At 39.4% G+C, this 16499-nt stretch overlaps 1 protein-coding gene and 1 long non-coding RNA gene across 3 annotated transcripts in view; one reads left to right on the top strand and one right to left on the bottom strand.

Annotated features, from left to right (window-relative positions):
* The window catches only part of ANTXR1 (ANTXR cell adhesion molecule 1), a 248285-nt gene that overhangs the window by 217035 nt on the left and 14751 nt on the right, over positions 1-16499 (top strand). The window lies entirely within an intron of this gene.
* LOC118008025 overlaps positions 1-16499 on the bottom strand; it is a 213313-nt gene that overhangs the window by 187882 nt on the left and 8932 nt on the right. The window lies entirely within an intron of this gene.

Genomic DNA, 16499 nt, shown 5'->3' with positions numbered 1-16499 from the left:
GAGAAGCACACAGAAAAAAATGTCCTGGATCAGCTAGGATTGTGGCTGGCTGCCTGTCACAAGATTTGTGGCCGTGACTGATTTGACTCACATAGCAAGGACTCCAGAGGTTTGCAGCTGCTTGGGGGGGCTATGTGTTGTAATGAGCACTGGGTATTATATAAGACTGATGAATCACAGACCTGTACCCCTGAAACAAATAATACATATGTTAATTATAATTGAATTTAAATTTTAAAAAATAAATAAATAAAACTGTAAAAATAAAGAAAGGAAAAGAAACCAGGCAGTGTTACAGATCATGTGAAAGCAAATACCCTTCCTTCTGTATACACCTCAAAATATTTTTATTACCTATGCAATTCTGACACAAATCATTTTATTCTTCTTAGCAGCTTCGATTCAGCTCCTCCATTTAAATTTTTTGTAGGTAACTGAGTGTCTCTTACTAGTTCCTGAGTCTGTTTTTTTTTTTCACAAGTCTCCATTAAGCGTTGAATGCATCTTAATTGGAATAAAACCAACTGCAAACAGAAACTCATGCCATGACTTTTTCCAAGATTGCAATAGTATTTACTTTTTAATAGCCTTTTGGGCACAGGCACATTTTTAAATTACATGCTTAATCATTAAATGGTTTTGAGATAACCGGCTAGCAATTTGGAAAGAAAAAGAAAACTTGAAGCCCTACCTCACTCCTTACACCAAAATTAACTTCAGCTGTATTTAAGTGTAACATAAAATAAGGCAAGTATTAGAAATGGAAAAAAATATTTATTCTATCATATGAAGAATTTTTAAATCCTACATATTGCTTATATTACCAACCAACTTTCTCATGAAATCACTTCAACAGAGTAACGCTCCAATGATTAACTTGCATTGATCAACGCTCCAATGCATTAACTTGCATTAACTTGAATAAACAAAGGAACCATTACAGACAGAAATAAGGTCATTGATCAGGTGCTGACTGTGACCTTGAGCAGGAGATCACTATATCCAATTTTCTGCCCTCAGATAAATGTGTTTCTCTGGAGTCTCACTTAGGTGTAGAACTACCAATACAACACTTTGGCCTTCTAAATACATTGCAAACAAGTGCTTACAATAACCAAGCATTGGGTACAGAGCTATAGAGTTGGCATGTGCAAAACAGATGGGTTTATTCTGATTACAATTGTATTGTGTTGGCTTGAACCACCATGTCTTCATCAAATTTATACCTAAACAAATTAGAAGCCTTATAATTCCACTAGGTATAATTGCCTCTCCTTTTTATTCAACATTCAAATGGTCAGTTATATAAATTCTTCCTTCTCTGCTAAAAGTGGGACCGTTTTAATTTCTGGAGTTTGAAACTGTGCAACATCTCCTTTATTTACTTCTAAATATCATTTCACAATGTACTTGTAAGGCAACAGCAACAGCTAACAAAATTCTGCCTAAGTCACTTGAGAGCTCAAAACAAAGTTCTGTTAAAAGATGTTCAATTAGCGGCTCCTGAGTGGCTCAGTTGATAAAGCATCTGACTCTTGGTTTCCGCTCAGGTCTTGATCTCAGGCTGCGATTGAGCCCCCCCACCCACGCCCACCCCTTTGGGCTCCCGTTCAGCGGGGAGTCTGCTGGATTCTCTCTCCCTTTCTGTCTCCCTCTACCCCTCCCCGCCCCATACACACACGAGCACTCTCTCTCTCTAAAATAAATCATAAATTTAAAAAGATGTTTAATTGTGCACATTCAGTAGCTTAACCGGCATCTTTAGTTACTAGTTGCTTATAAACATTAAAATAAATGCAACTCATAAAAGACATTTTCCTTTGTGTAGTAAAGTGGTTTGCATTCTTGCAAAACATTTTAAAAGTAAAGAAGTGTTGGGTATGAGTGCTAAGAGTCCAGAAAACATTCATTTTCTTCTGAAAGAGAAGTCATAAGACAAGAGACCTCTCAGCCACCCATCACTAGCCCCTTTCAAAAATGCATCCCCAAGAGCCGTGGAAAACTTAAAGCCATCTATCTTCACATTTTTTTAAACAATACAAGCACTTTGACATTCCCCTCCCTGTGAGCCGCACCCCAACTCTGCAGGAGACGGAGCGCCTGTCTTTTTGCTTAGTTTTACTCTTGGAAGTATTTACTGGACACCTTTAGATTCTGTAAGAAACTGACTGGAAATTAATGATAATCTGCATTTCCAACCAAGACCTTGTAGAAACAGATAAATATTCCACATGAATGCAAAAAGTGGTTCGTAGCTAAGGTGATGCAGAAGCTCTGACATGCATCTGAAATTGCAGTAACGGGCTTCTCCCCAGCTGGGGTGGATTCCAAACGGGAAGCAGCCTCTGTCTCTGCCCCTGTGGCCCAGCGATTCAAAAGTCAGGCTCCGAAGGGTGAAAGCGAAGACAACAGGACATAAAGGAAGGTGAGAGGAGGGTTCAAGTCATCTCTTTAGGAAGATAAATTTTCTTTCCTGCTTCAAACAGGCATTTAAGTTTTTGCTACAAATATCCCTTTCTAATGCCTCAACTGACTGCCTTCTCTCCTCTTGGTGCAGACCTGGGTGTAGTGATCTTTAGGTGCTCACACAGACACGTGGTTAGTAACTGTGTAACACATGTTCAATTTCCGTGCTTTTGCTTCCTGTGTTTCAATAAGGCTGAACAGACTTTCAGACTCCTTTACATTTGTATCTCTTCCAATGATGTAATCACTGCTATGAGGAATAAGACCTGCAGAGGTCCAGGAGAATTTGATTCCCGCCCACCCCTTGCCGGACATTTCCATGGGCCGCCCCAAAGGTACCACAGCACATGCGCACTCTGAGCAGGCCCTACCCACTCCATCTGTTACCTGCTGAGACTTGGTTTTGATGCTTAGCTCAATGTTTTTATAGCCTATTCGATATTTGTTTTTAGGAGAGTCTTAAAAGATAAAAATAAAGATAATTATTAAGATAAAATTTTTAAAAGATAAATAATGATTATTTATTCTTAAACTGTTTATAAAAACAAGAAGTGATTCTGTCCAGCACTATGTCTAGGATATACTTTCTAACTTCTAATTAATAGTAACTGATAAATTATTTTTTAAAAATGCTTTTAATTGGGGCGCCTGGGTGGCTCAGTTGGTTAAGCAACTGCCTTCGGTCATGATCTTGGAGTCCCGGGATCGAGTCCCACATCCAGCTCCCTGCTAGGCAGGGAGTCTGCTTCTCCCTCTGACCCTCCTCCCTCTCATGCTCTCTGTCTCTCATTCTCTCTCTCTCAAATAAATAAATCTTTAAAAAAAAAAAGTTTTTAATTTCCTTAGCAAGTTAGGAATATGGGAAAAAAAAAAAAAAGCTTCCTTAACCTGATAAAAGGTATCCAGCAAAAACCCACACAAACATCATACTTAATGTCGAAATATACAGAGCTGGCTCAAAAGCCACAAGGAGACTTCCTTGTGAACATGCGTACAAAGGGTGCAACTTGCCCTATAGTACCTTTAAGGTCACAAACAAAAGCTCATTAGACCCTCATAAATATACAATACATAAATAAGTACAATTATAGCAATGCATCATGGGCAGGCACATGCGGAGAAACCAAAATGTTATATAACCACCAGCTGTCAATCAAAAATGTCTATCAAGGCCAAATTGACCTGTACACAAAGCAGGCTTGAAAGGATCCAGCTAGAGCTCCGCGGTGCTATTGTCACTCTTGAAAGTATACTATACTTATCTACTCAGTAAACTCTATCTACCCGTTCTGGTCTCGGATCTCCAATTCTTTGGTGCGTCTGGGACAAGAACCGAGGACCATGTAACACTAGCAGTAGCCTCTTTAAAATAAAAAACAAGAAAGGATTCTAGCCATCACCATTCTTGTTCACCTTCGGTTCTAGTCAGCGCAATAACACAAACAAAATTACAAAGCAATTGTAAATTTCAGGAAGAAAAAAAGTTGTCATTATTTTCAGAGAGTATCACTGACTACCTAAAAATTCCATGAGAATCAACTTAAAACTTTTAGAACTAATAAAAGAGGCCAGTGAGTTGGCCAGGTACATCATCAGCACCATCAATAACCATCATGACCAGTCAGAAAACTATCCATTCATAATAGAAAAAAATATATAAAACTATACATGTTTATATTTTGAAAAAATATATAAATTATATGTAATCATATTATATACTTATATTTTTATATGTAAATTGTACATATAAATTCAAAAGAAATAAACCTACCAAAAAGATGTACAAAATCTATAGGAAGACAACTATAAAATTTTATGAACTCTCCTCAATAGATGGAGAGTGGTACTACATTCCTGAATGGGAAAACTTAATACTGAAAAGATATCGGTTCTCTCACAAATAATCTACAAATTCAAATGAAGGCCAATAAAAAAAAATCTAGCAAGATTTTTAAGTAATTTCAAATGCAGATTCTAAGTTTTAATTAGAAAAGGAAATGGATGGAGGGGGGGAGGCAAGATGGCAGAGGAGTAGGAGACCTGGATTTCGTCTCCTCTCAGGAATTCAGCTGGATAGGGATCAAACCATTCTGAACACCTACAAACCCAACAGGAGATTGAAGAAAGGAATAGCAACAACTCTCTCAACAGAAAAGCGACCACTTTCTGGAAGGTAGGACGTGCGGAGAAGTGAATCCGAGGCGATGTTCGGGAGGATAGACGGCGGGGGAGGGGCCTCCGTCGGCCGCTTCTGGCAAGTGATAGAGCCGCGGAGCACAAAATCGGAACTTTTAAAAGTCTGCTCCGCCGAGGGACGTCACTCTGGTGGCTAAGCGGGGGGTGGAACCCTCCGAGACAGTGTGGTCTCAGGACCCTCGGGGTCACAGAAGGACCGGGGGTGCCTGAGTGCGGCAGAGCTCGCAGGTAACGGAGCAGGGAAGCCGGCTGCAGAGGCGGAGCCCAGGCGCGGGCTCTCAGCTCGGGGTTGCCATAAACCGTGATCCACGGCACAGTCGGGCCCCTGCTCCTCCAGCGGGGACCCAACAAGTGGCAGATCCGGGGAGACTCACCTTCCTCCTCCGGGAGGAGTGGCGCGGGAGTGCACCGCAGAGATCTGCTGGGTTTGGAGACTCCGCACGGGGTCGGGTGCCAGAGATAGAAATGCGCGGTCACAGGCCGGGTGAGCACGGAGTGCGGCCGGAGACCGGGGAGCCGGGAGTGACTGACGGCTTTTCTCTGGGGGCTCACTGAGGAGTGGGGCCCCGAGTTCTCGGCTCCTCTGGGGTAGAGATTGGGAGGCCGCCATTTTCACTCTCCGCCTCCAAAGCTGTACGGAAAGCTCGCAGGGAACAAAAGCCCCGGAGAGCAAACCCGAGCAGATTACTTAGCTGGGAGGGGGCAAGGGGGGCAATTCCGCCTCCGGCAGAGACATTTGGAAACCACTGCAACAGGCCCCTCCCCAGAAGATCAGCAAGAACAGCCAGCCAACAGCAAGTTTACCGATCAATGAGAACGGCAGAACTCCAGCGCTGGGGGAATACTGCACATAGAATTCATGGCTTCTTTCCCATGATTCTTTAGTCTTTCCAAGTTAATTTTTTTTAACTGTCTTTTTTCTTTTTGAATTTTTCCTTTTCCCTTTTTCAACCAACATCTTATCAATCCCTTTTTTTAAAAAACATTTTTATTTTTCATTTTTAAAGTCATATTCTATCCCTTCATAGTAGTTACCTGTATTTTTGGCATATATATATAAGTTGTTCTCTCTTTAAAATTTTGAGATAGTTTCTTCTAACAGATTAAAATATACCCTAAATTTCTAGTATATGGTTTTTTTCTACTCCCCTGCCTGATCACATCCTCTCCCTTTTTTTTTTCTTTTTTCTCTTTTTTTTAAATCCTCTTCTTTCTTTTTTCAAACAACTTCTTATCAATTCCTTTTATAAAATTTTTTATAATTTCCATCTTTACAGTCATATTCCATCCCTTCATCATATCAACCCTTATTTTTGTACATATATAAGTTTTTCTTTCTTTAAAATTTTGGGAGGCACTTTCTTCTAAAAGACCAAAATACACCCCAAATCTAGTGTGTGGCACTGATCTATATACCAGCCTGATCATATTTGATCACATTCTGGTTTTTGTTGTTGTTGTTGTTTTGTTTTGTTTGTTTTTGTTTGTTTTTATCTTTATCTTTTTCTTTTTCTTTTCTTTTTCTTTTTTCTCTCTTTCCGTTTCTTTTTCCACTGCTTCAGGTCTTTTCTGATTTGTTTAGAGTATATTTTCTGGGGACGTTGTTACTCTGCTAGCATTTTGTTCTCGCATTAATCTATTCTCCTCTGCACAAAATGACAAGATGGAAAAAATCACCTCAACAAAAAGAACAAGAGGTAGTACCGACTGCCAGGGACCTACTCAATAGGACATTAGTACGATGTCAGATCTAGAGTTCAGAATCATCACTTTAAAGATACTAGCTGGGCTTGAAAAAAATATGGAAGTTATTAGAGAAACCCTTTCTGGAGAAGTAAAAGAACTAAAATCTAACCAAGTAGAAATCAAAAAGGCTATTAATGAGGTGCAATCAAAAATGGGGGCGCTAACTGCTAGGATAAATGAGGCAGAAGAGAGAATCAGTAATATAGAAGACCAAATGATGAAAAATAAAGAAGCAGAGAAAAAGAGAGATAAACAACTACTGGATCACGAGGGCAGAATTCGAGAGATAAGCGATACCATAAGACGAAACAACATCAGAATAATTGGGATCCCAGAAGAAGAAGAAAGAGAGAGAGGGGCAGAAGGTATAATGGAGCAAATTCTAGCAGAGAACTTCCCTAATTTGGGGAAGGAAACAGGCATCAAAATCCAGGAAACACAGAGAACCCCTCTCAAAATCAATAAAAATAGGTCAACACCCCGACATCTAATAGTAAAACTCACGAGTCTCATAGACAAAGAGAAAATCCTGAAAGCAGCTCGGGAGAAGAGATATGTAACCTACAATGGTAGAAACATTAGATTGGCAACAGACCTATCCACAGAGACCTGGCAGGCCAGAAAGGACTGGCAGGATATATTCAGAGCACTAAATGAGAAAAATATGCAGCCAAGAATACTATATCCAGCTAGGCTGTCATTGAAAATTGAAGGAGAGATAAAAAGCTTCCAGGACAAACAAAAACTAAAGGAATTTGCAAACACAAAACCAGCCCTACAAGAAATCTTGAAAGGGGTCCTCTAAGCAAAGAGAGAGCCTAAAAGCAACATAGACCAGAAAGGAACACAGACAATATACGGTAACAGTCACCTTACAGGCAATACAATGGCACTAAATTCCTATCTTTCAATAGTTACCCTGAATGTAAATGGGCTAAATGCCCCAATCAAAAGACACAGGCTATCAGATTGGATTAAAAAACAAGACCCATCGATATGCTGTCTGCAAGAGACTCATTTTAGAACCAAAGACACCCCCAGATTGAAAGTGAGGGGGTGGAAAACCATTTACCATGCTAATGGACACCAAAAGAAAGCTGGGGTGGCAATCCTTATATCAGACAAATTAGATTTTAAACCAAAGACTGTAATAAGAGATGAGGAAGGACATTATATCCTACTTAAAGGGTCTATCCAACAAGAAGATCTAACAATTGTAAATATCTATGCCCCTAACATGGGAGCAACCAATTATATAAGGCAATTAATAACAAAAGCAAAGAAACACATCAACAACAATACAATAATAGTGGGGGACTTTAACACCCCCCTCACTGAAATGGACAGATCATCTAAGCAAAAGATCAACAAGGAAATAAAGACTTTAAATGACACCCTGGACCAAATGGACTTCACAGACATATTCAGAACATTCCATTCCAAAGCAACGGAATACACATTCTTCTCTAGTCCCCATGGAACATTCTCCAGAATAGATCACATCCTAGGTCATAAATCAGGTCTCAACCGGTACCAAAAGATTGGGATAATTCCCTGCCTATTTTCAGACCACAATGCTTTGAAACTAGAACTCAATCACAAGAGGAAAGTTGGAAAGAACTCAAATACATGGAGGCTAAAGAGCATCCTACTGAAGAATGAATGGGTCAACCAGGAAATTAAAGAAGAATTAAAAAAATACATGGAAACCAATGAAAATGAAAACACAACTATTCAAAATCTTTGGGATGCAGCAAAGGCAGTCCTAAGAGGAAAGTATATAGCAATACAAGCCTTTCTCAAGAAACAAGAAAGGTCTCAAGTACACAACCTAACCCTACACCTAAAGGAGCTGGAGAAAGAACAGCAAATAAAGCCTAAACCCAGCAGGAGAAGAGAAATAATAAAGATCAGAGCAGAAATCAATGAAATAGAAACTAAAAGAACAGTAGAACAGATCAACGAAACTAGGAGCTGGTTCTTTGAAAGAATTAACAAGATTGATAAACCCCTGGCCAGACTTATCAAAAAGAAAAGAGAAATGACCCAAATCAACAAAATCATGAATGAAAGAGGAGAGATCACAACCAACACCAAAGAAATACAAACAATTATAAGAACATATTATGAGCAACTCTATGCCAGCAAATTAGATAACCTGGAAGAAATGGATGCATTCCTAGAGATGTATCAACTACCCAAACTGAACCAGGAAGAAATAGAAAACCTGAACAGACCTATAACCACTAAGGAAATTGAAGCAGTCATCAAAAATCTCCCAAAAAACAAAAGCCCAGGCACAGATGGCTTCCCAGGGGAATTCTACCAAACATTTAAAGAAGAATTAACACCTATTCTTCTGAAACTGTTCCAAAAAATAGAAATGGAAGGAAAACTTCCAAACTCATTTTATGAGGCCAGCATTACCTTGATCCCAAAACCAGACAAAGACCCCATCAAAAAGGAGAATTACAGACCAATATCCCTGATGAACATGGATGCACAAATTCTCACCAAAATACTAGCCAATAGGATACAACAGTACATTAAAAGGATTATTCACCATGACCAAGTGGGATTTATCCCTGGGCTGCAAGTTTGGTTCAACATCCGCAAATCAATCAATGTGATACAATACATTAACAAAAGAAAGAACAAGAATCCTATGATCCTCTCAATAGATGCAGAAAAAGCTTTTGACAAAGTACAGCATCCTTTCTTGATCAAAACTCTTCAGAGTATAGGCATAGAGGGTACATACCTCAATATCATAAAAGCCATCTATGAAAAACCTACAGCGAATATCATTCTCAATGGGGAAAAACTGAGAGCTTTCCCCCTAAGGTCAGGAACGCGGCAGGGATGTCCACTATCACCACTGCTATTCAACATAGTATTGGAAGTCCTAGCCACAGCAATCAGACAACAAAAAGAAATAAAAGGCATCCAAATCGGCAAAGAAGAAGTCAAACTCTCACTCTTTGCAGATGATATGATACTTTATGTGGAAAACCCCAAAGACTCCACCCCAAAACTTCTAGAACTCATACAGGAATTCAGTAAAGTGGCAGGATATAAAATCAATGCACAGAAATCAGTGGCATTCCTATACACCAACAACAAGACAGAAGAAAGAGAAATTAAGGAGTCGATCCCATTTACAATTGCACCCAAAACCATAAGATACCTAGGAATAAATCTAACCAAAGAGACAAAGGATCTGTACTCAGAAAACTATAAAATACTCATGAAAGAAATTGAGGAAGACACAAAGAAATGGAAAAACGTTCCATGCTCATGGATTGGAAGAACAAATATGGTGAAGATGTCAATGCTACCTAGAGCAATCTACACATTCAATGCAATCCCCATCAAAATACCATCCACTTTTTTCAAAGAAATGGAACAAATAATCCTAAAATTTGTATGGAACCAGAAAAGACCCCGCATAGCCAGAGGAATGTTGAAAAAGAAAAGCAAAGCTGGCGGCATCACAATTCCAGACTTCCAGCTCTATTACAAAGCTGTCATCATCAAGACAGCATGGTACTGGCACAAAAACAGACACATAGATCAATGGAACAGAATAGAGAGCCCAGAAATGGACCCTCAACTCTATGGTCAACTCATCTTTGACAAAGCAGGAAAGAATGTCCAATGGAAAAAAGACAGTCTCTTCAACAAATGGTGTTGGGAAAATTGGATAGCCACATGCAGAAGAATGAAACTGGAGGTTTCATTCTTCATTCATCAATATGGTAACATTTCCTTACACCACACACAAAAATAGACTCCAAATGGTTGAAAGACCTCAATGTGAGACAGGAGTCCATCAAAATCCTAAAGGAGAACACAGGCAGCAACCTCTTTGACCTCAGCCGAAGCAACTTCTTCCTAGAAACATCGCCAAAGGCAAGGGAAGCAAGGGCAAAAATGAACTATTGGGACTTCATCAAGATAAAAAGCTTTTGCACAGCAAAGGAAACAGTCAACAAAACCAAAAGACAACCAACAGAATGGGAGAAGATATTTGCAAATGACATATCAGATAAAGGGCTAGTATCCAAAATCTATAAAGAACTTATCAAACTCAACACCCAAAGAACAAAGAATCCAATCATGAAATGGGCAGAAGACATGAACAGACATTTTTCCAAAGAAGACATCCAAATGGCCAACAGACACATGAAAAAGTGCTCAATATCACTCAGCATCAGGGAAATCCAAATCAAAACCTCAATGAGATACCACCTCACACCAGTCAGAATGGCTAAAATTAACAAGTCAGGAAATGACAGATGTTGGCGGGGATGTGGAGAAAGGGGAACCCTCCTACACTCTTGGTGGGAATGCAAGCTGGTGCAGCCACTCTGGAAAACAGTATGGAGGTTCCTCAAAAAGTTGAAAATAGAGCTACCATATGATCCAGCAATTGCACTACTGGGTATTTACCCCAAAGATACAAAAGTAGGGATCCGAAAGGGTACGTGCACCCCGATGTTTATAGCAGCAATGTCCACAATAGCCAAACTGTGGAAAGAGCCAAGATGTCCATCGACAGATGAATGGATAAAGAAGAGGTGGTATATATATACAATGGAATACTATGCAGCCATCAAAAGGAATGAGATCTTGCCATTTGCAACGACATGGATGGAACTGGAGGGTATTATGTTGAGCGAAATAAGTCAAACAGAGAAAGACATGTATCATATGATCTCACCGATATGAGGAATTCTTAACTGCAAGAAACAAACTGAGGGTTGCTGGAGTGGGGGGTGGGGTGGGAGGGATGGGGTGACTGGGTGATAGACACTGGGGAGGGTAGGTGCTCTGGTAAGCGCTGTGAATTGTGCAAGACTGTTGAATCTCTGATCTGTACCTCTGAAACAAATAATGCAATATATGTTAAGAAAAAAAAAAAAAGAAGAAGAAGGTAGCGGGAGGGGAAGAATGAAGCGGGGGAAATCGGAGGGGTAGACGAACCATGAGAGACGATGGGCTCTGAAAAACAAACTGAGGGTTCTAGAGGGGAGGGGGGTGGGAGGATGGGTTAGCCTGGTGGTGGGTATTGAGGAGGGCACATTCTGCATGGAGCACTGGGTGTTATGCACAAACAATGAATAATGGAACACTACATCTAAAACGAATGATGTAATATATGGGGATTAACATAAGAATAAAAAAAAAAAAAGGAAATGGATGGGGCGCCTGGGTGGCTCAGTCGTTAGGCATCTGCCTTCGGCTCAGGTCATGATCCCAGAGTCCAGGGATCGGGCCCCACATAGGGATCCTTGCTCAGCAGGACACCTGCTTCTCCCTCTCCACTCCCCCTGCTTGTGTTCTTTCAAACCTCGCTGTGTCTCTCTCTGTCAAATAAATAAATAAAATATTTAAAAAAAAAAAAAGAAAGAAAATGGACAACATTGCCAGTATATGGTAATACAACAGAATAATTTTCAGAAACAGACCTGTAAATATATGGAACTGTAGTTTATGGTAATGGTGGAGTATCCAAGGACTTTATAAAGCCCTTTAATAAAGGGCTATCTGGTTGGGGGAAAAAATAAGGTGAAATTCCTATCTCTGCTGCAAAGAAAAATAGATTTCAGATGGATTCAAGAAAAGAGAATACAAGAGAAGTACTTCTAATTAATAGTGACTGTGCCCCCGTAGGAGCACTGTCTGTAGATGGAAGGTTCTTATAATCTTACCAATCAGACAGGTCTCAACTCCCAGGAAAAAGCAAGAAAAGGGTAGAGAGAAAAATGGAAGGGCAGGAGTTGTCCAGGCGAGAGTAAGGAGGAAAAAGAAAAAGGGAGCTCTCACCCCCACACTCGGGCACTACGGTAGAACATACATTGGTGTAGCCTTTCCAGTAACAATCCCATATATTTGGTGTCTGTCACATGGTAGTTAACCAATGCTAGTTAAATGAACAAACATACCAATGAAGAATCTCAACATGTCCAAATGTTTAAGCAGATCAACAATAGAAATGGAAGCCGTATCTGAGACAATGTTTTCTTTCAAGAACCAGAGGTAATAAGCAAGTTCTCATTTCCCCATTGCCTTTGAGCAAATATTCAAAGCATGGGCTCTCACTGGGTGGTATTGAATGAATTCCTATAAAAATTCATTAACTTTGTCAGCTCCCTGGATTGCTTTTCAATGCATACACATTCTTCCACATTCTATGTCAGTTGAGGTCAAGTACTTTTTTTTTTGCAGTTGGCCTGGGACGAAAAATAAGAGTAGATGCCAGGAACTTCGGGTAGGTGCCAGAAGGAAAAAAAGGTGCCAGCACTGGCAGTCACCAGAAGAATAAGCTCCAATTTGCCTCGTTTGTTTATCAAATGTCCTGTCTCAGGACCAGATTCCCTGCCCTTCTACAAATGCATAGAGCGAGACTCAACAGTTGTGTCCTGGCTCATTGAGGAAATAGCAAGAATCCAAAATCAGCAGTCAAGTTGTTGTGATCCCCATTAATGTATCAGTCACTAAAGCAGCTGTTTATTTGTAGACTTATGTTCTGATATTTCACAACTGCCTGAAAGGGCTTTGTTCAGTTCATGGTAAGGAGATCTCCTCACCTCGGCTTGGTTCAGTCTCAACTACCGTTAATGTTGTTGCCTCCAAAACAGAAACTGATACTCACTTTCTTTTTTCAATGAATAGATTTAATTTTTTAGAACAGTTTTAGGTGTACAGGAAAACTGACCAGATAATGTGGAGAATTCTCCCATATCCCCTCTTCCCTGAACACAGTTCTCCCAATTATTAACATCTTGCATTAGTGTGGAACATTTGTTATAACTGATAAACCAACACTAAAGACCATAGTTTATATTAGAGGTCGCTCTTTGGGTTACAAATGCACACATATCCACTCTGTATCATACAGAATCATGCAGAATAGTTCCAACACCCTAAAAATCCCCTGTGCTTCACCTCTTCATTCCGCCTCCTCTCTCCTCTTGAACCCCCAGAAACCTCTGATATTTTTACTGTCTCCATCATCTTGCTTTTCCAGAATACCATATAGCTGGAATCATACAGTGTGTAGACTTTTTAGATTGGCTTCTTTCACTTAGCAATATTCACTTAAGTTTCTTCCATGTCTTTTCATTCTTTGATAGCTCATCTTTTTATTGCTGAGTAAGACTCCATTGTCTGGACGTTTATCCATTCACCATTCACCATGTTCACTTTCTCACTGATTTGAATGGTGCATAGAGAGGACTCAGTGGGGTGGCTTTATGTTTTCCATAAACTATTCCAAGATTTGTGTGTGTGTGTGTGTGTGTGTGTGTTTAAAAGATACAGGTTGGGGGAAAATGAAAGTTATCCATTATTCCAACACCAAGACAAAACTTCTTAAACATCTACGTTTATCCCCTCTCGGTCTTTTTTTATATATATACCCATTTTAAAATATTGAAATCATACTATAAATACACTTTTTATCTTGTGTTTCTCACTTAATATTATAAAAATACATATAATGGATACATACACCAAAGTGGATAGTATGATACTCTGCCCAGATCCCCTCTTCAAGGCTGACAAATGCCATCCACACCCCTAGTCACTGGGAATATAAGCTGATGTCCATAGTATTTGCTATTCCCCAGTTTCACTGCTATTTGTCTAAGGAAAAATTTGTTTCTATTGCTATCAATTTATTGGGCTTCCTGAATTGAAAGTATGCATGTATGTTTCATCAATTCCGAATAATTTTCAGTCATTATCCCTTTGAAATTTGCCTCTCTCCCTTTCTCTCTCCTTTCCTTCCAGGATTAGCCATATGTCAGACCATCTCAGCCTGTCCACCATATCCCTGAACCTGTCTTTCATATTTTCTACCTCTTTGTCTCTCTGTTATGCATTCCAGATCACTTCTTCAGATCCGTCTTCCTGTTTGTGAACGTATCACCTATATCTAATTTTCTCTTTAAATCATCATTTGAGGTTCTTCTTATTTCAGTTTTTATGTTTGTCTTTTGTTAAAAGTTCTTTTTGGTTGGCTTTCAAATATGCTTGTTTATCTTTCATAATCTCTGTACCTTAAATTTTTTTCTTTAAATATATTAAACATGCTTAACTTATATTTTGTGTCCAATAATTCCCATATCTAAAAGCTTTTCTGGCCTGGTTCTGTGGGGTTTGTTGTTCCTGCTGACTTTTGCATATGGTGCCTTGTCTCCTTAAATGCTTTTTGACTTTGACTCTGAGCCCACATTCCACAGAACTTTATTCATGGAAAACTCTGAGGTTTGTGTTGTAATTGCATTTCTCCAAAGAAAATTTATGTTTTGCTTCTTTCAAAAATCTGGAATCATTGCCAATCCAGAACTGTTTTAAAATAAATGCTAACCTAAAGGTATTTAGAATCATGCAGGTAGTGTAAATTTGGGTTACAAACTTGAGTTAGTGCCAGCCTGTGGTTAAGAATTCTCAAGAGAAAATTTTCTCCCTCAACCTAACAGGGACAAGCAAGCTATTCCTTGCTATTCCTATCTGTAACTCAGAGTACTTTTCTAGTTCATTCGTAAGCTAAGTTGCCTTTTAGGGTCTCAGATTCTTACGTTGACTTTTGTCTCCTGTTCACTCAACCAACATGTGATCATCAAAATGAAGGCAGGTCTTGGGGCGCCTGGGTGGCTCAGTTGGTTAAGCGACTGCCTTCGGCTCAGGTCATGATCCTGGAGTCCCGGGATCGAGTCCCTTATCGGGCTCCCTGCTCAGCAGGGAGTCTGCTTCTCCCTCTCCCGCTCCCGCCTCTTGTGCTCTCTCTCTCTCTCACTCTCTCTTTCAAATAAATAAAAAAAAATCTTTAAAAAAAAAAAATGAAGGCAGGTCCTTAAAGAAATGACTGATTCCAGGATTGGTACACCAAAAAAGTGCAAGATAAGACTAGAACATAGATGTACAATAAAGATAAAGAAATGATGATTGATGATAGATAGATAGATAGATTTTAAAAAATCTTCCTTGGGGGGTGGGGGGCCTGGCTGGCTCAGTTGGTAGAACAAGCGACCCTTGACCTTGGAGTTGTGAGTTCAAGCCCCACATTGGGTGTAGAGCCTACTTTAAAAAAAAAAAAAATCTTCCTGGGGCACCTGGGTGGCTCAGTCAGTTGAGCATCTGCCTTCGGCTCAGGTCATGATCCCAAGGTCCTGGGATCAAGCCCCACTTCAGGCTCTTGCTCAGCAGGGAGTCTGCTCTCCCTCTGCCCCTCCCCCTCCCCCTGCTCATGCTCTCCCTCTCTCTCAAATAAATACATAAAATCTTTTTAAAAATCTTCCTTAAAACATAATGTCCACAAATAAATGCCAACTACAGAAAGAATGATATAATTAGACAACTGGCATTTTGGCAACCACAATAGTAATAATTGTTTCAAGCAAGAATGATAGATATTGAAACTAATGAACAAAAGTATGATGAGAAACAGGATATTTATATAGTCTCAAAATATATCACCAGACATACTTAGTAGTTACAAAAAGATAAATAGTATCTTTATAATGGAGAAACTTGGCAGATACCACCTTCAGCAAGTTTAATCACAGATGAAAAACTGTTATCATGTGCTTCTGAATAGGATGCACTGAGAAGGGCACAGCATCACTTCTGTGATATTCTTGCCAAAAATGTATAAGCCAAATCCAATCATGAGAAAATATCACACAAATACAAACTGAGAGAAATTCAACAAAATAGCTGAACTATTCTCTTCAGAAAGAAATATCCAAGACCAAAGAAAGAAAAAGGAAGACTGTAGAATTGTTCTAGATTAAAGGAGACTAATGAGACAAGAAAACAGATGTAGCCTGTGATCCAGGGTTGGATACTGGATCAGAAGCTTTTTGTTGCTATTATTATTATAAAGGACATTATTGGAACAACTGAAAAAAGTTTGAATGAGGTCTATAGATTAATTAATAGTATTTTATTCATGTTAATTTTATGGGTTTGATGATTGTACTATAATTACATAAGAGAATGTCCCTGTTTTTAGGGGAGATAGATAGATAGATGATAGATAGATAGATAGATAGATAGATAGATAGATAGATAGATAGATA

The sequence above is a fragment of the Mirounga leonina genome, unplaced genomic scaffold (assembly GCF_011800145.1).
Source record: "Mirounga leonina isolate KUSES-001 unplaced genomic scaffold, KU_Mleo_1.0 Mir_125, whole genome shotgun sequence".
NCBI classification, from domain to species: Eukaryota; Metazoa; Chordata; class Mammalia; order Carnivora; family Phocidae; genus Mirounga; species Mirounga leonina.
The sequence above is the reverse complement of the archived record's forward strand: the minus strand, read 5'-3'. Positions and strand labels throughout refer to the sequence as shown.